Below are 22,566 nucleotides of genomic sequence, written 5' to 3'. Positions count from 1 at the left end.
TAATATATTTATTCACTTTATATAGTGCTATTAATTCCATAGCGCTTTACATACATTGGTAACACTGTCCCCATTGGGGCTCACAATCTAGAGTCTAAAGTCCCTACCAGTATGTTTTTGGAGTGTGGGAGGAACATACAATCTCCTTGCAGATGTTGTTCTTCGTGGGATTTGAACCTAGGACCCCAGTGCTGAAAGACTGCAGTGCTAACCCCTGAGCTACCATGCTGCCCAATATAAGTACATACATTAGATTACTGATCCTGTACGGATCCTGAGTTACATCTTGAATTATTCTCCAGAGCTGCACTCACAATTCTGCTGGTGAAGTCACTGTGTACACACATTACATTACGTATAATGAGTTACATCCTACATTATACTTCGGAGCTGAACTCAATAGTGTACTGGTGCAGTCACTGAATACATTCATTACATTACTGATCCTGAGTTAAATCCTCTATTATTCTCCAGAGCTGCACTCACTATTCTGCTGGTGTAGTCACTGTGTACATTCATTACAATATTTTTCCTGTACTGATCCTGAGTTACATCCTGTATTATACTCCAGAGCTGCACTCACTATTCTGCTGATGAAGTTTCTGTAAATATAAATGTCTTATCCAATACTGATCCCAAGTTACTGTTTCAATGAAACATTAGAGCTCCATTCACAATTTTTACACTTTCTATGTATTATCTGCGTGTTTAGTGTTTGGGAACCAGTTTTCAAAGGTGAACTGGTTTTCGGCTGTCATTATACATAATACGGATATAAAATAAATAAAACATTAGGTGATGAGGAATTACAGTATCAATCTTTTATTATTTTACTGAATATGTTTGATTCCAGTCCTAAAATGTAGTTTGTGAACACATCAATCAAATTAAATAGGGAATGGTGGGGATGTGCTAATTTCAGAGCAACAAAACATGTATTGTCATCTCTCGACTAAAACTGAAGCATCTACAGACCATGTGGGGTGGCGTTGGTCCAAATTTTAGGACCCCCAGCAGTGTGACCTTGTTTGAATAGTTTTAAACAGAACATAGAGCTGTACATATTGCGAAACAGACTCTCAACTTTTGCTTTATAGTTAGTGCTCTCTCCAATATAAACACATCCATCATATGGCGCCCTGGTCATGGGAGAAGGTAAATAATATATATAATGTACAGCCGTGGGTTGATCTCTGATGTGAGCCAATAGCTGTGTTAACATCGGAAGACTATTCTATCAGAAAGCGTCTGACCCCAAAGACCAAGACCCCACTGGGACACAATACAAGTACTTACAGGATGGAGAACGTCTTGCTTGACAATTTCTGTAACTTCCATCTATGTCTAAAGATCTGAATAAATGCTGCCACTTCTGTATTAAATCCCATGAACCGATAACTAGAGTATGGAACGCTCACACTGTGTTAGGCATAAGTGACATATCCAGGTAATACAGTGGAGCCTTGGTTTACGAGAACAATCCGTTCTGGGACTGTGCTTGTAAACCAAGTTACTCGTCTAGCAAAACAAAATTTCGCATAGGAAATCATTGCAATGCAGACAATTCGTTCCACAACTTGTTCAATGTCCCATCCTGGTCCCCCTATTGTGCCATTCTACACATACACATACACAAACACATACACACACACACACACACACACACACACACACACACATATATAGTATGCTCACCTTACCCTCCATTCCATCGCCGGCCTCCTGGTTCTCGTAGATCGCCGGTACAGGATGTGTATCGGGTAACTATCGCGACTGATGCCGGCGCTTCTGCTGCCAGAGCGCTGACGTCACAGGCAGAAGCCGCTTGCCTCTGATTCGTCAGCGCACTGCCTTTGAGCAGTGGCTGACAGGGGAAGTTCCTCTATCATCGCGATGGTTACCTGATATACATCCTGTACCGGCGAACTGCAAGAACCATGAGGCCGGCAATGGAATGGAAGGTAAGGTTAGCATAATATGTGTGTGTTTGTGCGTGTATGTGTGTTTTGTGCATACATGTCTGTTTGTGTGGACTGCAAAAGCGGGTCAGAGCACGGTGAAAGTACGGAACCGGAAGTGTGTGCAGTGAGTATTTGCTCGTAAACGGAGTTACAAATTTACAGCCAGCTTTGCTCGTGTAGTGAAATACTCGCACACCAAGGTACTCGTAAACTGAGGTTCCACTGTATTCCATAAATGTTTGCGGTGGCCATGCCATGACTAACTTTTGTTTCTTGGTTTTATGTGAATAAATTTTAATATTTCTATAGTTGAAAGTTATACAGCTTTCCAATATGATCTCTGCCAGAAAGTGAAAAAGCATATTATTTACATTGACAGGTTTTTTTTCTTCCTACAAAATGTTGCAAAATAACTAAATACCGTATTTTTCACTTTATAAGACGCACCTGATTATAACACGCACCCCCAAATTTGGTGAAGGAAAAGAGAATTTTTTTTTAATGTTAAATGGGGTCCATCTTATAATGCCAGTGTCCGTCTAACAAATCATATAGGGTATATGTCCCTCATAACCCCCCATCCTAAAATTAGCCCCCCTTAATCTGGATATGGCCCCCTTATATTGAATATAGCCCCCTTGTGCTGGGACACGTCCCCCTGTGCTGCCCATGGCGACTATAGATGGCACATCTCCCCTGTGTTTGATATGGCCCCCATACTGCTGCCCATGGCCACTATAGATGGCACATCTCCCCTGTGTTAGATATGCCCCCCATACTGCTGCCCATAATAAAGTAAAACACTCTTTCCTTACCTTCTCAGCGCTGTAATCCCTGTGTCTCCCTCCGTGGGGTTGAGCTCCTCCTCCACTTCCTGGTTCTTGCTGCTGGTCATGTGATCGGCACAGCAGAGTAATATCATCTCTGCGTGCCTTATCACAGACAGCAGCAGCAGGAGACCTGGGAGATCAACGCTGGAGGTAAGTAAAGCTTTTTTTATATTACTATGGGCAGCAGTATGGGGGCCATATCCAACACAGGGGGGATCATGTGCGATCAAAGGGAGCACAGGCAGATATAATATGCCCCGCTGCCCCAGCCCATCAGCGCGATGCGGTTTCAGCACCATGCTGATGGACAGCGGCTGTGCATATTATATGAGCGGGAGCAGGAGATCTAACGCTGCCGCCCGCAGCTTTCACCTGCCCCCAGCACCGCTCCAGAGCGGACCCTGCAGTGATATATATGTACACCCCCCCCCCGTAAATTCGGTTTATAAGACGCACCCCCTACTTCCCCCAAACTTTGGGGGAACAAAAGTGCGTCTTATAAAGCGAAAAATACGGTATATGCCACAAAAAACCCTACTAATTCTGATAAATGCCAAATGTGATAATGTGATCCCTTCTCCATATTGTCTGTGTCTGATAGTCATGGCCCACAGTGTAGGTCTCCTGACCAAGCACATTGTTCAGTTTGAGTCAGGAGACAGATGGCTGATCCAGAAAACACAGTTCATTCAGCAGTACTTACTAGGAAAGCAAATGTGGAAAAACACCTTGAGTAGCAGAGTACTGGGTGGTGACAATAAGGGCCATTTTAAAGGCATGACATGACATTTTTGTGGTAGCCATGAAATAAAACACAAAAGAAAGCTCTTACTGGACACTGCAACACTTTCAAGTCCCTGAAATTGGCAGTAACAGTCATGTGCCACCATGATTGCTAAGAGGGCTATAAGACGACTTCTTAAGGTTCAAGTGTGGGGTCAATCAATAGCTGTCGATAGACGTGAACAGGTAAGTGGGTGAGTATATGTTTTATTTTTTAATTTTAAGACCACAGTGAGTCTAGTTATAAAATATAGTTGTGAATGACCCCTTTTTACAACCAATAACAGGACTCTATATGTAGTGGGTAGTATCATCCAAATCCTCAGTGTGATTGCTATTAGGTGCAACTATTTTCAAAGCCAAAAAAAGACTCCCTGGACTCTGATACATCCTGAACGAGGCCATATTGAGATAACAGAAGATGGCTTCTTTAAGGCTGCTTTCACACATCAGTTTTTTGCCATCAGGCACAATCCGGCGTCTGTTGCCACCGGATGCGTTTCGGTTTTTGCCCCATAGACTTCTATTAGCGCCGGATTGTGCCTGTTGGCCTTGCGTTCCATCCGGCTTTTGCCGGATCCAGCAAAATTTGTTCGTGCGGCGACCGGATGGAACGCTGAGGGGAACGTTTTTTTGTCTCCGGAGAAAAACCCGCATTGCGCCGTGATTTATAATGGAAGCCTATGGACGCCGGATCCCGCACAATGCAGCAAAAAAACGGATACGGCCGCTGGATCCGTTTTTTTTAACTGAGCATGCTCAGTAACCCAACGGAAACATCAAAAAACTGAAGAAACTGATGGAAAAAACTGATGCAAATGATCCGTTTTTTTGCTGGATCCGTCGCATTTGTTTTTTTGCCGGATCATGCCTGATAGCAAAAAAACTGATGTGTGAAAGGAGTCTAACCTGTTAGTTAGATAGTCAGACACTGAGACAGATGGTGGGCAGGGAAAAGTAGGGAATGTCCAAAGATGTCCCACCATGAGCACTTGCAGCTCGTTTGCTAAAGATTTCTGAGCCAGAATGTGGAAAAAAATACAAAATGGATCTTTAAAATCAAGGTATGGATTTAATCAGCCTCAAAGTGCTGCTCACCATTATTGGCACCCCTTAATTTTTTTTCATACACGGTACAATATCTTCAGAAATAAATCGAAGTTTTATATCCTCAGGATTTTTAATTAGTGGTCCAAAGTAATACAACAATAAAACACTGTCAACTTACATGTTGCAATTTCAAAGACAAAACAGAAAAAAGTGTGTCCACAATAAATGCCCCACTAATTAATATTTGGGTGCACACCCCTTGGCAATGATGACACCTTCCAAACATTTCTTGTAGCCATCTCTAAGCTGCTTGCACTTCTCAGCTGGTATTTTCTCCCACCATTCCTTTGCAGTTTGTTCACGCTCTTGAATGTTTTTAGGGTTCTTTTTCCTCAATCGCAGATTTTAGCTCACCCCAAAGATTTTCAAAGGGATTGAGGTTAGGATTAATTGCTGGCCATTTTAAAAGTCCATTTTTTTTGAACCATTATTGTGTGCTTTGCGGTTTTCTCTTGCTGGAGGATCCGTGATCTTCGAATCAAACCAAGTTTTCTTAAACTGGGTAGGACATTTTGCTCTAAAATTTCTTGATAATTCTCTGATTTCATGATTTTTGTGATACGGCAGCAAAGCAACCCCAAAGCATTATGGATTCTCCACCATGCTTAACTGTTGGTAGGGTGTTCTTTTCCTTAGCTTCATTGCACCAATCTGTAAACAAACTGTTGCTTTGCATTGCCAAAAGGGTCTATTTTTGTTTAATCTGTCAACAGAACATTTTCCCAGAAGGATTGTGGTTTGCCAAGATCAGTCGTTCCTTTTTATGTCTTTTCTTTACCAACGGTTTCTTCCTTGGCCTTTGTCAGTAAAGCTCTGTTTGGTTTAGTGAGTAGCGTATGGTACTTGTTGAAACCATGACCCCAGCCTGTTCCAGGTTGGCCTTTAAGACACTGAATGTTTGACGTTGGTAGTTTTCCACCATTCCCACCAACCTTTGAAGACCGCTCTTGACAATTTTCCTCTTTCCCCCACATCCAGGGAGGTTCTTGATGGTTCAATGCTTAGCAAACTTCTTAATAACATTGTGCACTGCTGAAACTGGGATAACAAGGTACTCTGAGATGGTCTTATTCCCTTTGAAAGTCTTGTGTTTGCTAATAATAGCAGTTCTGATGTCCTCAGTCAGCTACTTGGTCTTCATCATGGTGACAGAGGAACAGGGCTTAACATGTGACTTCTTAAAAAAACTGAAGTCATCATTCATTGGCTAATGTCACATGGGCACCGACAATTTATCACAGGTATTTCTCATTTAAGATTTACCACAGGTGAGTTAAAATGTGTTTCCATACTAATTTAATGTAAAGGGTGCCAATACCAGTGTCACAGCAAGCTTTAGGCTATGTGTCCACGGTAGAATGTACCTGCGGATTTTTCTGCATGAAAATCCACGACTTTCGCGGCAAATCCGCACCTTTTTTTTGCCGCGGATTACCGCGAAATTGCCACGGATTTTGATGCGGATTCCCCCCCCCCCCCCATTCTATACCCAAAATCTGCACCAAAATCCGCAACAATAATTGACATGCTGCAGATTTTTCCAGATCAAAATCCGCGGAAAATCCGCCGCGGAAAAATCCGGAGCATGGACACAGCATTTCCAAAATGCCATTGAAATGGCTTGGAAGTGCCGCTGCTGCAGATTTTCGGTAAATCCGCGGCAAATCCGCGGCGTGGGCACATAGCCTTAGGGTTTTCTATTTTCCCCTCCCAACGTTTTTTGTGTTAAATTGTTAGCGTTTGCTCTTCATTTGAGGTAAAAAATTTTAAAGTCAAATTCCCTTTAAGAAGGAGCGTGCTGGGGGGCGTGGCCGGAGCTTCATGGAGCAGGACGTGTAGGGACTGAGCTCCTTCACCCGGGAGTGAATTAAGCCCATTTGCATCAGCTTGGAGTGTCCAGGATGGGGAAGAGAAAGCCCCTAAAAGCTGCCAGGGACCAGGGAACCCCAGCGCCGCTCACCCTGGACTCCTATCTGTTAAAGGACCTGCCAGGAGAGCAAGACCGGGAGGACGCTAAGATGGCGGAGGCGCCACAAGCTGCTGCGGCTCCAGGAGACATGGGAGACAGCGGACGGAGGGAGCCGGAACACACCACAGACGGAGGAGGAGGTGAGGGGTCTGGAGAGGTCGGCGGCGCAAGTGAAGACAGAGAGGAGGAACCAGCAGGTGCCGACAGGAGGGGACCGGGCCTCGTGGCAAAGATGGCGGCGGCGGCGGAGGAGCGGCACAGCGACTCACCTGCTCGCGACCGGGACTGCGGGGAAGAAGCTGAAGTCGCACGCCCACAGACTGCAGGACCGGGTAGGAGGCAGACGTTCTCCCTAGAGGCGAGCTCCGGCGGTCGCGTAGTGATAGGGGAAATGCCGCTCCTCCCCCCACTGGAGAGCAGTGGCGGCTGGAGTCCGTCGGCACTAGCTGTAGACCCGCAGGGGGAGACCAGTGGCTCAGCGTGGGGCGATGAGGCTGGGGACTGGGGGAGCTCTGGAGGTGGGATGATGGACAGCCTGATGGGGGATGGGGGAGAGGCACATGGGAAGGCCCGGGAGGCCAGGAATGAGATCGTGCAGTCTGCAGCTCTTTCCCAGCCTGTCTGGGATGACTCAGATCCTCATAGCGGTGCCCCCCTTTCCTCCCCACTGGGACCACCAATATTACAAAGTGTGACTTACACCCCAAGGCCTCAAAGGCACCAGAAAGCAACGGGGGAAGCAGGGCCAAAGAGCCCAGTCCCTGTATTACAATATAAGGAGCCCTCTAGGACCCCACTGAGTCCACCTGACGGAGTGGCTTCCAGGAGGGGGCCACCGGGACACCTGAGTGCTGAACCTGTGCCTCTGCAGCCTGCCTGTCCTTCAGCAGACTGGTGGGAATTTGTGCGTCAGCTCCCTACAAAAACGGACTTCCAAGCACTTATTTCTGAGGTAAAAGATACCTGCAGGTCTGAAATAGCGGCGGTCCGACAAGATGTGATATCTGTCTCTAAAAGAATAAACCAGTTGGAGACTGACCACAATGATGCTAGAACAACCATTCGCCACCTCCAGTCCCACGCCTCCTCCCAGGCCGACGCCATAAGAGAATTACAGCGTCACATTGAAGACCTTGACAACAGAGGTAGACGCCATAATATAAGGGTCAGAGGCGTGCCGGAGGCCCAAGTAAAGGAGGACATTACAAAAATTCTGCAGACCATATTTAATTCACTCCTTCAGCGCCCTCCTGATAGCCCAATTCCTATGGACAGGGCACACAGGGGTCTGCGCCCCAAAAATTTGACAGGGAACCCGAGAGACATTATTTGCCATATTGTGGACTTCCAACTTAAAGAGGAAATAATGTTCAGAGCACGACCGCCAAAACAAGCAATGTACCGAGATGCTAAGATTCAATTGTTTCAGGATCTTTCATGGCTGACGCTACAGCAACGGAGGGCCCTCCGTCCACTACTGTCATCCCTAAAGGCTAACAATATCCTCTATAGATGGGGGTTCCCGTTCAGTCTGTCGGCGCGACGGGGGGAGTCATCGGCCAGCCTTAGGACCCCTGCGGATCTGGAGTCTTTTTGCCGGATATTCGACCTTCCTGTCCCGGACCTGCCAGACTGGACTCTGCCCCAACAGATACAGCAGCTCCCTCAGACCTGGCAACCGGCTGCGGCGGCACGTAAACGGCGACCTAGAGGCCTAAGAGCAGAAGGACCTACCTGATGGCTTTTTTCCGTGACTTTGTAGTCATTTTTTGATCCCATATGGAAACTCCAGGAGGTCAACTGATTTGCTTTTACTGCTTCCCATTTCCCGGGGACATCCTTCTGTACACAAAACCCCGGGGGAGGGGGGGTTTAGATCCCTGGTCCGGTTTGTGAAGTTCCGTCACTGACCCTTCTGCAGAGTCGTACCAACTGTTTCGCACTTTGGTTTATAGTGCGGGTTATAGTTAGTGAGGTATTTTTAATTTGGTATAAAAGTAAGTCGACTCTGCTGGTGGGGTAGTGGACGGTCGGGGTTGAATCCATACCCTTAGTACATAATTGGAGAGTTTATATTTTTTTGGTAGAACATAAGTATGTTTTGGTTTATTCTTTCTTGTTCTGGTTGTACTCACAGATATGCAATTCACTATAGTAGAGGCGCTCTGTCCCGGAAGAATCCAGGGAGTATAGCTACCATACACATCGAGCGACAGTCACAAACGCTAGCCCTGACATTAGCTTACTTTAAGGTACTGGGATGGCTACGTTGATGAGCCTTAATGTGAAGGGGTTGAATTCCGATGTTAAAAGGAGGCTGGTGCTTCAGGAGATGCGAAAATCACTGGCGGATGTGGTGTTCCTGCAAGAGACACACTTCACCGAAAAAAGTTCTTTTAACTTTGCCCGCCATTGGTTTCCTCAATCCTTTTCAGCTATAAATACAAAAAAGAAAGCTGGGGTAGCTGTACTAATTTCTCGCACTTGCCCGCTTCAAGTGAGTAAGTGGGAAGCTGATCCCTCAGGTCGCTACCTGATCATCCAGGGCACGCTGAATGGGATGAAATTAGTCCTATGTAACCTCTATGCTCCAAACTCTAACCAGGTTAGATTTGTTTCCTCGGTCCTTTCACGCCTCCCGTCAGATCGGGGGGTTTTTCACATTATAGGAGGGGACTTCAATATGGTGTTTTCACATAGAGCCGATAAAATGCTAGCACCTTCGCAATCCACAAACTTGAGTAGGTCATCAAATCTGTCTACGGGATTTCGCAAGTTGATCCATAAATACCACCTATTTGATCTGTGGAGAATTGATAACCCGACAGCAAGACAATACACTTTTTTCTCACACCCTCATAATTCCCACAGCCGAATAGACTATTTTTTTGGTAATGTCCTCACGCTTAGAACACTCAGACAAGCACAAATAGGCAGTATCACGTGGTCAGATCATGCTCCCTTAATACTACACCTTAACTTAAATATTCCCATAAAAAGAACCCATTGGAGATTAAATGAATCCCTACTCACTAACCCCACTTCCCGAGAGTATATCTGTAAGGCTATACAAAATTACTTTGCGGAGAACTCTCGGACCCTGCCATCATTCCCAGTGATATGGGAAGCCCACAAGGCGGTTATTAGAGGGGAGTGCATAGCTATTTCCTCCAGGCTCAAAAAGGACTCACAGTACCTTTACCGTCAATGTGAAACAGACCTCCGAGCAGCGGAGGAACACCTTCGCATCCGCCCCTCTAAGACCCGCCTGAAAGTGGTAATAGACCTCAGATCTAAATTAAAAGAGATAGCGCACGGGAAAATAGAAAAGCTATTGAGATACTCACGTCAGAAGTATTATGAGTTTGGCAATAAGCCACATACGATGCTGGCCAGAAGGCTCCGGGACCAAACAATAACTTCTGCACCGAGCGCCATAAAAGACACTATGGGCACCCCTCACTATGATCCCGCAAAGATTGCACAACTCTTTCACGCATATTATACATCCCTGTACTCTATTCCTCCGTCACTACCAATGTCCCATCCGGATAGAACAACAATTATGAATGACTATTTGGCTGAATGTCACCTTCCAAAACTGTCCCAGGAAGCTCTGGAGGATCTTAATCGAGAAATAACCCCGGATGAGATCCATCAGACCGTTAAAGACCTCCCAAACCACAAGGCCCCAGGCCCAGATGGGTTTACTTACCTATATTATAAAACCTTCCTGGGAGAATTGTCGCCGCATTTGACTCACCTTTTCAATCTCTTTATGAAGGGTGAGGACATCCCAAACACTTTTTTACACTCTTATATAACTGTTATACATAAAGCTGGTAGGGATCCCATGGATTGTGCGAGCTATCGCCCGATCAGCCTCTTAAACTCTGATCTTAAAATATTCACCAAATTGCTGGCAGACCGTTTAAATAACTGGATTCCACAGCTGGTCCATAAGGACCAAGTAGGTTTCGTTCGCTATCGGCAGGCGGGGACAACACCAGAAGGATCTTGGATTTGGTGGAGGTGGTAAACAGGGAGGGAGTGGAGGCACTTCTTCTGGGACTGGACGCGGAGAAGGCTTTTGACAGGCTGGATTGGTCCTTCATGTTTTCTGTGCCACTTCGGCCTGTCGGGCCCGTTTATCTCAGCCCTGCGGGGCTTGTATTCCCTCCCGGCGGCAACGATTCGCCTCCCTCATGCACACTCCAATCCCCTGCCGATTCGGAATGGAACTAGGCAGGGCTGCCCTCTGTCCCCTTTGCTATATGCTTTAAGTATTGAACCACTGGCAGCACACATTCGACTTAATCCGGACATTGGGGGGGTCAAAGTTAGGGACAAATCTTTTAAAGTGGCCCTATTTGCAGACGACGTCCTCCTGTCTCTGACTAACCCCGCCATTTCCTTGCCAAACTTACACGCAGTACTCACACAATACGCTAGACTCTCGGGCTATAAACTTAACTCCGACAAAACAGAGGCTTTGCCGCTTAATATCCCAGAAACTAAATTACAGATCCTTAAACAGAACTTCAAGTACTCTTGGCGCTCAGACTCCCTACGATATTTAGGAGTCAAAATTACCCCTAATTATAGAACATTGTATCAGGCTAATTTCCCGCCTCTGATACGCGAAGTGGAAAATAGCCTGAAAAAGTGGTCATCACTTCAGATCTCTTTCTTGGGTAAAATTGCTGCAATTAAAATGTCAGTCATCCCTAAATTTCTGTACCTGTTTGAAACACTTCCGGTGCGGGTTCCCCTGGGGGTATTGAAAAAAGTCCAATCAAAACTTTTGCAATTTATATGGCACTCAGGAAGGCACCGCATCCCGGATTCAGTACTATGCGCACCACGTACAAAAGGGGGCTTGTCGTGTCCGAATCTTAGGCTTTACTACTATGCCGCACATCTGCGTAGCCTGGCGTCATGGACGACCTTACCGGCTTTTAACAGGTGGACGGAGATAGAGAAGCTTTGGTTGGCACCTTTCCACCCTAGCTCGCTAATATGGGGACGCCCTAGTGACACCCCCTCCAGAGAACTCCTGGGTCCGATGGCGTTTACGAGAGAGGTGTGGCGGCAGTGCAGAATGAAGTTCCAGCTGGCATCGCAGTCTTCCCTGCTGACTCCTTTCTTGTTCACACCACATCTGACAAAGGGTATGAACTCAGAGGTGACGGGGCAAGGGGTGAAGGCGGGCCTATACTGTTTCCGGGATCTGGTCAACCCGGGTACGCTGAAATTGAAACCATTTTCGGATTTACGATACCAACACAACCTACCCCTCCGCCTATTTTCCTCATACCAACAGATATCACATTTTTTCACAGATATTATGGGTCGGGCGGAGGTGCGACGTCCCACAGCATTCGAAATTCTCTGCTAGGGCAGGATTTCAACCAGGGGACTGATCTCGGCTATCTATAACATTTTGATAATGGGGGACCAGCCGGAAGCACTGAAGCATTCATATATGAAGAGATGGGAGGGATGGGTTGGGCGCCCCCTTTCAGATGCACTCTGGTCAGTTATATGGGCTAGGACATTTAGGTCCTCGATTAGCACCCTTTATAAGGAAAACCAAGTAAAGATCCTCATGACATGGTACCACACACCAGAACTCCTGAATAAATTTAACCGTACATACCCAGATGTATGTTGGAGATGTGGCCTTGGGGGAGCATCCCAATACCATATATTCTGGACATGTCCGCTCATTGGGGGCTTCTGGGAGGAGGTGGAATCCTTGATTGGCAGATTGGTGGGGGGTAGTGTGACCAGAGATCCGGTAGTGTACCTGCTGAATGCCCTTCCATCGTCTCTAAGCAAATCTGAACTAAAGCTTTTACTCCATGTCCTTACTGCGGCCAAATGTCTAATTTCACTGTTTTGGAAAAGAGTAGCCCCGCCCTCAGTCTCAGATTTATATGCCAGAATAAAGGATGTCAGGAATATGGAAAAGTTGACAGCACAGCTCCATAATACAATGGATAAGTTCATAGTGACATGGTCTCTTTGGGATGCCCTGGTGGACACATACCAGATGTAGGATGAGGCATGAGAACGACGGGTTGGATACTCGGGGGTCGGACGGATACCAGGGGATATCTTCCATCTTATACTAGGCGATTGGAGTGTTGGTGATATGTTCGATTAATAAGCATGCTGGTGAAATGGTACATTTATTCATGTAACTGCATATCTGTGTATTTTTCGTTTTGTTTTCAATGTATAATCTGTTTTAAAAATCTTTTTCAAAATAAAAAGTTGAATAAAAAAAAAAAGAAGGAGCGTGCTGAGGAACACTTCCGATGACTGACTGAATCGTCGCCTTCCTCGGCCTTGCGTGTTTTCCTTAGTAAGTGATTAAAGATGGATGTCTTCCTGGCTGTTACTGAGAAAACTGATTCTGAGAAGTGTTCTGCTCCTCTTCACCCCGCAGACGGCTGACAAGTACCATGTGCTGTGAATACTGCGCACATACACCCGTTCATTATGGCGTGCGTGCCCATGGGGTGGGAAAGTCATAAGTGTATACATCCATAGGGAGGGGTTGACTATGACATGAGCAGAGACACGTGGTTTATGATATCAGTTATGCTTTGTTTAATTTATTGTATTACACCATCATGATGCTGTTTGCCGGAGGAAACCGTCAACAAGCACATGGACACACAAAACCAAACCGCTCTGATAAACTATAATTTAGGGGGCACAGTTTGCTATACCTGTCTTAAATAACTGTAGTGTCTGGTAAAAAGACTACACTTCCCAGAATGCAAAGCACAAGCTCAGATACTGAATAATGCTGGTTAGCTTTTTTCCAAGATAGTTGGGGGTACCACCGGTCAGGTACAAGATGACTTTCAATCTTGGGAAAACCCCTGTGAGTGCTCAATTTTGTTCCTGGGAAGATCAGCTGTGACATGCATACTCCACTCTTTCTATGAGAACACATGCATTCTCAGCTCAACCGAGCATGCATGTGCATGAAGAGGTAGGGAGAAAATGCTTAAGGCATTTCCAGTGTTCATCCCACAGCTATCTAATGTGTATGTAGAGGTTAAAAGATGCTCAACTCCAGCATGGTCTACTGAATGAGAAAGTAACGAAGGGAAATGCAGAGTCGTGTTTATAGCACACTGTAAAACATATGGCGCCTCTAACCGGGCGATCTCTGAGCCAAGGAACATTCTCTGGAATTTGGGATATTTACTGCTATTTCGCCATAGAAACAAAAACAATTAAAGGGATTGCTGGAGCTCAGAGATAGACTAAGCAGGCTGCGGAGAGCCGGGGGCCCCGGAGTTTGCTGTTTGTACAGATGTGAGCAGCTGGGGAATATCGTGGAGCAGCTGGAGACTCGGCCTTGTTAACTACTGTTCTGCCAGCTGGGAGCCACTCATTTATACACGGCTAGTTCTCAAAAAAGCAACTCCACCCAACATTATCTCATCACTATTCTAGGAGTGTATCCGTGATGACTGAAATCTCCATCAGGTATTATAAGATCTGTCAATTATATTTCATTAGATAGACCTTTATTTTATGCAAATAAGGTGTTGTAGCCCCACCCTTGTCACGCCTACCAGTGAATGGCAAGCCCCGTCTCTCTGTTGCTTGCACCAATGAATTGTAAGCCCCATCTCTGTTGCTTGTGCCAATGAGTGGCTATCCACGCCTTTGTCACTTGCACCAATGAATGGTAAACCTGTTGCTTACATCAGTAAATGACAATCCCTGCCCTGCAATTTGCACGAATGAATGCTGAGTTCCACACTTGTCACTCACCAGTGAATGGTAAGCCGCATTCTTGTCGCTTTCTCCAGTGAATGGTAAGCCGCATTCTTGTCGCTTTCTAAAGTGAATGGTAAGCCGCATTCTTGTCGCTTTCTCCAGTGAATGGTAAGCCGCATTCTTGTCGCTTTCTCCAGTGAATGGTAAGCCGCATTCTTGTCGCTGTCTCTAGTGAATGTTAAGCCGCATTCTTGTCGCTGTCTCTAGTGAATGGTAAGCCGCATTCTTGTCGCTTTCTCCAGTGAATAGTAAGCCGCATTCTTGTCGCTGTCTCTAGTGAATGGTAAGCCGCATTCTTGTCGCTTTCTCCAGTGAACGGTAAGCCGCATTCTTATTGCTTTCTCCAGTGAATGGTAAGCCGCATTCTTGTCACTTTCTCCAGTGAATGGTAAGCCGCATTCTTGTCACTTTCTCCAGTTAATGGTAAGTCGCATTCTTGCTGCTTTCTCCAGTGAATGGTAAGCCGCATTCTTGTCGCTTTCTCCAGTGAATAGTAAGCTGCATTCTTGTCACTTTCTCCAGTGAATGGTAAGCCGCATTCTTGTCGCTTTCTCCAGTGAATAGTAAGCCGCATTCTTGTCGCTTTCTCCAGTGAATGGTAAGCTGCATTCTTGTCACTTTCTCCAGTGAATGGTAAGCCGCATTCTTGTCGCTTTCTCCAGTGAATGGTAAGCCGCATTCTTGTCGCTTTCTCCAGTGAATGGTAAGCTATTTATTTGGTTATGCCACCACAGTCTGAGATCCAAATGTTTGTTTTTTTCCTTGATGGCGCTTGTGTAAGCGCCGTACTTTTTGTTGGTACTACATTGTGGTCCGTGACGCATTTTGGTCAGTTTTTATTCCATTTCAAGGGAGATGAGAAAAACACAAAACTGCGATTCTGTCATTGCTTCTTAATTTGCAGTTTATTATGCTGGTGACAGGTATAGTTAACAGGTGTTGAGATGTTGGCCTTCATTATTATTGTTTTCTCTGATCCTGGCCGTTACAGAATAATAAAGGCACAGCTTACACAAATAGCAGCGGGACCCTAAGGTACTAGTATTGTATATGTACAGTTAGGTCCAGAAATATTTGGACAGTGACACAAGTTTTGTTATTTTAGCTGTTTACAAAAACATGTTCAGAAATACAATTATATATATAATATGGGCTGAAAGTGCACACTCCCAGCTGCAATATGAGAGTTTTCACATCCAAATCGGAGAAAGGGTTTAGGAATCATAGCTCTGTAATGCATAGCCTCCTCTTTTTCAAGGGACCAAAAGTAATTGGACAAGGGACTCTAAGGGCTGCAATTAACTCTGAAGGCGTCTCCCTCGTTAACCTGTAATCAATGAAGTAGTTAAAAGGTCTGGGGTTGATTACAGGTGTGTGGTTTTGCATTTGGAAGCTGTTGCTGTGACCAGACAACATGCGGTCTAAGGAACTCTCAATTGAGGTGAAGCAGAACATCCTGAGGCTGAAAAAAAAGAAAAAATCCATCAGAGAGATAGCAGACATGCTTGGAGTAGCAAAATCAACAGTCGGGTACATTCTGAGAAAAAAGGAATTGACTGGTGAGCTTGGGAACTCAAAAAGGCCTGGGCGTCCACGGATGACAACAGTGGTGGATGATCGCCGCATACTTTCTTTGGTGAAGAAGAACCCGTTCACAACATCAACTGAAGTCCAGAACACTCTCAGTGAAGTAGGTGTATCTGTCTCTAAGTCAACAGTAAAGAGAAGACTCCATGAAAGTAAATACAAAGGGTTCACATCTAGATGCAAACCATTCATCAATTCCAAAAATAGACAGGCCAGAGTTAAATTTGCTGAAAAACACCTCATGAAGCCAGCTCAGTTCTGGAAAAGTATTCTATGGACAGATGAGACAAAGATCAACCTGTACCAGAATGATGGGAAGAAAAAAGTTTGGAGAAGAAAGGGAACGGCACATGATCCAAGGCACACCACATCCTCTGTAAAACATGGTGAGGCAACGTGATGGCATGGGCATGCATGGCTTTCAATGGCACTGGGTCACTTGTGTTTATTGATGACATAACAGCAGACAAGAGTAGCCGGATGAATTCTGAAGTGTACTGGGATATACTTTCAGCCCAGATTCAGCCAAATGCCGCAAAGTTGATCGGACGGCGCTTCATAGTACAGATGGACAATGACCCCAAGCATACAGCCAAAGCTACCCAGGAGTTCATGAGTGCAAAAAAGTGGAAGATTCTGCAATGGCCAAGTCAATCACCAGATCTTAACCCAATTGAGCATGCATTTCACTTGCTCAAATCCAGACTTAAGACGGAAAGACCCACAAACAAGCAAGACCTGAAGGCTGCGGCTGTAAAGGCCTGGCAAAGCATTAAGAAGGAGGAAACCCAGCGTTTGGTGATGTCCATGGGTTCCAGACTTAAGGCAGTGATTGCCTCCAAAGGATTCGCAACAAAATATTGAAAATAAAAATATTTTGTTTGGGTTTGGTTTATTTGTCCAATTACTTTTGACCTCCTAAAATGTGGAGTGTTTGTAAAGAAATGTGTACAATTCCTACAATTTATATCAGATATTTTTGTTCAAACCTTCAAATTAAACGTTACAATCTGCACTTGAATTCTGTTGTAGAGGTTTCATTTCAAATCCAATGTGGTGGCATGCAGAGCCCAACTCGCGAAAATTGTGTCACTGTCCAAATATTTCTGGACCTAACTGTAGTATATTATAGATCAGAAAATGGTTTCAAGCACGCCAATGAATAACTTGCACATTGTTGTTTTTTTAAGCTTTTGTATTGACAGTCTGCAAACGTGTTAACAGCCTGCGGACCACTGGACAACCACCAGCAAAGATGTTTTTTCTTCATTTTTAATGCTGGACTAGGACTGCATGTGGTTGAAATGAATCCTTGTAACACAGTAGTACATACACCATGTTCCAAATTACTATGCAAATTGGATTTAAGTGTCATAACGATTAATTTTTTTTTCTTTTTTCAATGAAACTCATTGATGGTATTGTGCCTCAGGGTTTTTTGGATCACTGAAATCAATCTCAGATACCTGTGATAATTAGTTTGCCAGGTGAGTCCAATAAAAGGAAAACTGGATGCTCCACAATATTAAGCAGGCCACAGATTTCAAGTAACATGGGAAAGAAAAAGGATCTCTCTGCTGCCGAAAAGCATCAAATAGTGCAATGCCTTGAACAAGGGATGAGAACATTAGATATTTCATGAAAACTTAAGTGTGATCATCGTACTGTGAAGAGATTTGTGGCTGATTCAGAGCATATACGTGTTTGTGCTGATAAAGGCAGAATGAGGAAGGTTTCTGCCAGGCAAGTTCATCGGATTAAGAGAACAGCTGCTAAAAAGCCATTGCAAACCAGCAAACAGCTATTTGACGCTGCTGGTGCCTCTGGAGTCCCTCAAACCTCAAGGTGTAGGATCCTTCAAAGGCTTGCTGTGGTGCATAAACTTACTATTCGGCCACCCCTAACCAGTGCTCACAAGCAGAAACGGTTGCAGTGGGCCCAGACATACCTGAAGACTAATTTTCAAACAGTCTTGTTTACTGATGAGTGTCGAGCAACCCTGGATGGTCCAGGTGGATGGAGTAGTGGATGGTTGGTGGATGGCCACCATGTCCCAACAAGGCTGCGACGTCAGCAAGGAGGTGGAGGAGTCATGTTTTGGGCCGGAATCATGGAGAAACATCTGGTAGGCCCCTTTAGGGTTCCTGAAGGTGTGAAAATGACCTCTGCAAAGTATATAGAGTTTCTGACTGACAACTTTCTTCCATGGTACAAAAAGCAGAAACGTGTCTTCGGGAGCAAAATCATCTTCATGCATGACAATGCACCATCTCATGCTGCAAATCATACCTCTGTCTCATTGGCTGCTATGGGCATAAAAGGAGATAAACTCATGGAGTGGCCACCATCTTCCCCTGACCTCAAGCCAATAGAGAACCTTTGGAGTATCATCAAGCAAAAGATTTATGAGGGTGGGAGGCAGTTCACATCCAAACATCAGCTCTGGGAGGCTATTCTGACATCACGCAAAGAAATTCAAGCAGAAACTCTGCAAAAACTCACAAGTTCAATGGATGCAAGAATTGTGAAGGTGATAGCAAAGAAGGGTTCCTATGTTAACATGTAGCTTGGTCTGTTAGTATGTTTTGGATTTAAATAGCTTTTTATTTCAGTGAATGTGACCTCCTAATGCTGCAAATTCCCCAAATGAGCATTTTCAGTTCTTTAAAACATATAAAATGTTTAGAAACTCTACTGTGCCTAATAATTTGGAACAGGAAGATTATACTGTTATCATTGGGAGGTTTCGTCAATAAAATTCGATGTATACTCTAACGCGTGATGACTTTTATTAGACCGACTGTCATTTGCACCCACCATTTAGGAAAATCAGAGAAAAATATCAGTTTCATAATAATTTGGAACATGGTGTACATGTAGTAATGTTAGATAACAGCCATCCTCTCCGTACATTCCACCTCAGTATTACAGATTGTAAGCTTGCAAGCAGGACCTCATCCCTCTTGGTATCTGTTGAATTGTGTTACTCTGTACTGCCTGATATTGTTTATATATGTCCCCTCGAATTATAAAGTGCTGCGGAATACGATGGCGCTATATAAATAAAAATGTATTATTATTATACCCCACAAATCAGGACTGGGTCACTATTCTAACTGCATAAAAAATCAGATGACGTACTCACATATCAGAATCACTGCCTGTTCAACCGATCACAGGTGAAACCATTTATTGCCGATCTTCTGGCTCCCCCTGTGGAACTAATAGTGTAAAAATTACTTACAAAAATGGTTTACTCCACTATATTTTATGTGGGTTATAGCAACAACAAGTGGATGATGTGAAAACTGAAATCCTGAAGAGAACAAGGTAAGCAGTTTAACACATAACCAAATTTACATTTTAAAGGGAACCTGTCATCAGAAATTTCGCCCAAAAGCTAAAAGATTCCCCCTCTGCAGCTCCTGGGCTGCATTCTAGGAAGGTCCCTGTTATTATTGTGCCCCATGTGAGACCAAAATAAAGCCTTTATAAAGTGGTACCTTTTTGTATGCAGCTTCTGTAAATGTGACACGGGGGCGGGCTCTTTGCCGTCCGTTATTCTGCCTCCTGGTCCTGTATGCCGCCCCCATCGCTCCTTTCCATAGCTGATGCACCGCCCACTGCTCCAGCCATCCCCGCGCATGCCCAGTGCCAGTCTCACAGGACTGAGCAGTGTGACCGCTGGTGACGTGTGCGCAGGCAAGTGATTATCGGCGGGACTGTGACTGTTATCAGCAAGTACCCGCCCATAATCTCGTGAGCGCGCAAACCTCTCCAGCGGTCACACTGTGCTCAGTGTAGATGCTAGACTGTATGGGCTGCTTCCAGGGATGACGTCCCTTTGTCACGTGATAGGGGCGTGTTCAAAATACTATCACGTGACAAAGGGACGTCATCCCTGGAAGCAGCCCATACAGTCTAGCATCTACACTGAGCACAGTGTGACCGCTGGAGAGGTTTGCGCGCTCACGAGATTATGGGCGGGTACTTGCTGATAACAGTCACAGTCCCGCCCATAATCACTTGTCTGCGCACACGTCACCAGCGGTCACACTGCTCAGTCCCGTGAGACTGGCACTGGGCATGCGCGGGGATGGCTGGAGCAGTGGGCGGTGCATCAGATATGGAAAGGAGCGATGGGGGCGGCATACAGGACCAGGAGGCAGAATAACGGACGGCAGAGAGCCCGCCCCCGTGTCACATTTACAGAAGCTGCATACAAAAAGGTAGCACTTTATAAAGGCTTTATTTTGGTCTCACATGGGGCACAATAATAACAGGGACCTTCCTAGAATGCAGCCCAGGAGCTGCAGAGGGGGAATCTTTTAGGTTTTGGGCGAAATTTCTGATGACAGGTTACCTTTAACTCCTTAAACAGGTATTGTCATGATATGAAATGGATACAGTTAGTCAGATATGACAGTAAGCAAGTTTGCAATTGACTTGCTTTTTTTCTATCTGCTGTTGTTCTCCTACTAGAGCTTTTCTCTTGCATGGTGTACAGCTATTTTACCTAAGAGCTTGGTCACCAGATACAACATTTTGATCAGTTTTTATTGAATTTATAAGCAAAATAGACTCCTATGCCTTTTAAACTCCAAAGTAACAAGGCTTGTTTTAAGAGTACTTGGGAAATCAATACAGCACAGCCATACCCAGGACTTCTACTTTATTAGCACACTAGCTGTAGTACTCGGCCTTGCCTGGTATATTAACAGTCTGTCTGTCTTTCTCTGTATCATTCTCTGTGCATCTGTCTCTCTGTGGGTCTGTTTCTACCAATATATTACCTCACACATATGCTTCTTATACCAAGAAAGTCCTTTGTTGCCTACAGAAACCAATCAACGCTCCTATTAATGACCTATAGCTCCCAGCTACATTGACTTTAAAGGGCTGTGTACGTCAGTAAGATCCTCTCCGAGTCTCCTCGTGAACGGTGGTGTCCTGCTCCGCTCCTCCCATCAATTTCCTGCTCCAGGGCCAGATGAGAAAGAGGTGACGTTGGGTCATCTGGCCAGTGCTTGCGCAGAACGGTGGAGGCAGAGGGGAAAGCGCAGGCACGAGATTATGGGCGGGCACTTACTGATGACAATTACAGCGCCGCCCATAATCTCAGGCCTGTGCAACACGTCACCAGCGGTCACACTGTGCACAGTGCCGCGAGAGTGGCACGGCTCATGCGCGGGACCTTGGGCACACTGGGCGGCATCCTGAGGTATGAAATGGAGCGTTGGAGGACGGCGTAAAGAGGCAGGAGGGACAGTAACGGACAACAGACAGCCCGCCCCCATGGACAATTTAGAAGATTTGCATACCAAAAGGTACAACTTTATAAAGTATTTAATTTGGTCTAAAAGGGGGCACAAAAACAATAGGAACCTTGCTCGAATGCAGCCCAGGAGCTGCAGAAGGGGAAACTTTTAGGTTTAGAGCAAATTTTCTGCTGACAGGTTCCCTTTAATGTAACCAGGTTTTTTGGTGAATACCTGTAAAACGCGGGTTGAAATTTTCCCCTCAAAACATAGTCTATGACATTCCCTGATTCCAATGAGGCGTCTGTGCAAAATGTTGTGATTGTAAATGCGACGGTGCGGATTAATTTAGCGGACATACACACACACACTCAGCTTTATATAATAGATGTAACCACTTTAAATAGGCTCACAAAGGAAAAGTTCCCTTTTAACAATGAGCCAATAGGAACAGTAGCAATATGAATAGAAATGTGAAACTTCCCGGCCCATCAGTGTTAGGGTATGTGCGCACGTTGCTTTTTACCTGCTTTTTTGCTGCTTTTTCTTCTGCGCTGTTTAATGCCAAAATGGATGTGTTCTTCTATTCAAGCAAAGTCTATGGGAATTTGGGTTTCTTGTTCACACTATGTTGTTCAAAATGCTGCCTTTTTGTGGCAGAACTTTGGTCAAAAACTCAGCTTTTCAAAGAAGCAACATGTCAATTGTTTTTGCCATTTGGGTTTTGCACTGCAAAGCTGAGTTTTTGACCAAAGTTCTGCCACAAAAAGGCAGCATTTTGAACAACATAGTGTGAACAAGAAACCCAAATTCCCATAGACTTTGCTTGAATAGAAGAACACATCCATTTTGGCATTAAACAGCGCAGAAGAAAAAGCAGGTAAAAAGCAGGTAAAAAGCAACGTGCGCACATACCCTTACTTGATCAACATATAAGACAAGATGGATACCACAGACTCTAAATGGATTCTGTTTTCTCACAAATTCATTTTAGGATGGAGCTAGTTTACCGTTTTAATTCTATTTTCTGTTATTAATTTTATATTTCGATATAGCCGACTTTACGGACGCAGTAATACAAGTATATCTTTTTTTTACTGCTATATTGCAACTTTGATAACTGTATTTTTTAATCCCCGTTCCTGCAATTGTCTGATTTCTTAATACCACAGTACAGAATATTGTGGTACTGAAAATCACGATCTCCATTGGAGCTCACAACAGAGTTTAAATGGTTAAGGACCGCAGCTGAAACTCAG

General features: G+C 44.9%; 1 long non-coding RNA gene across 1 annotated transcript in view; it reads right to left on the bottom strand.

Annotated features, from left to right (window-relative positions):
• LOC142257480 (uncharacterized) overlaps positions 1-19,273 on the bottom strand; it is a 259,149-nt gene extending 239,876 nt beyond the window's left edge. The window contains exon 1 of the long non-coding RNA XR_012727634.1: positions 19,195-19,273. This is a non-coding gene — a long non-coding RNA (uncharacterized LOC142257480). The remainder of the gene's footprint in view (positions 1-19,194) is intronic.
• Between the last annotated feature and the right edge of the window lie 3,293 nt (positions 19,274-22,566).

This window comes from Anomaloglossus baeobatrachus, chromosome 12, assembly GCF_048569485.1.
Source record: "Anomaloglossus baeobatrachus isolate aAnoBae1 chromosome 12, aAnoBae1.hap1, whole genome shotgun sequence".
Classification (NCBI taxonomy): Eukaryota; Metazoa; Chordata; class Amphibia; order Anura; family Aromobatidae; genus Anomaloglossus; species Anomaloglossus baeobatrachus.
The sequence above is the reverse complement of the archived record's forward strand: the minus strand, read 5'-3'. Positions and strand labels throughout refer to the sequence as shown.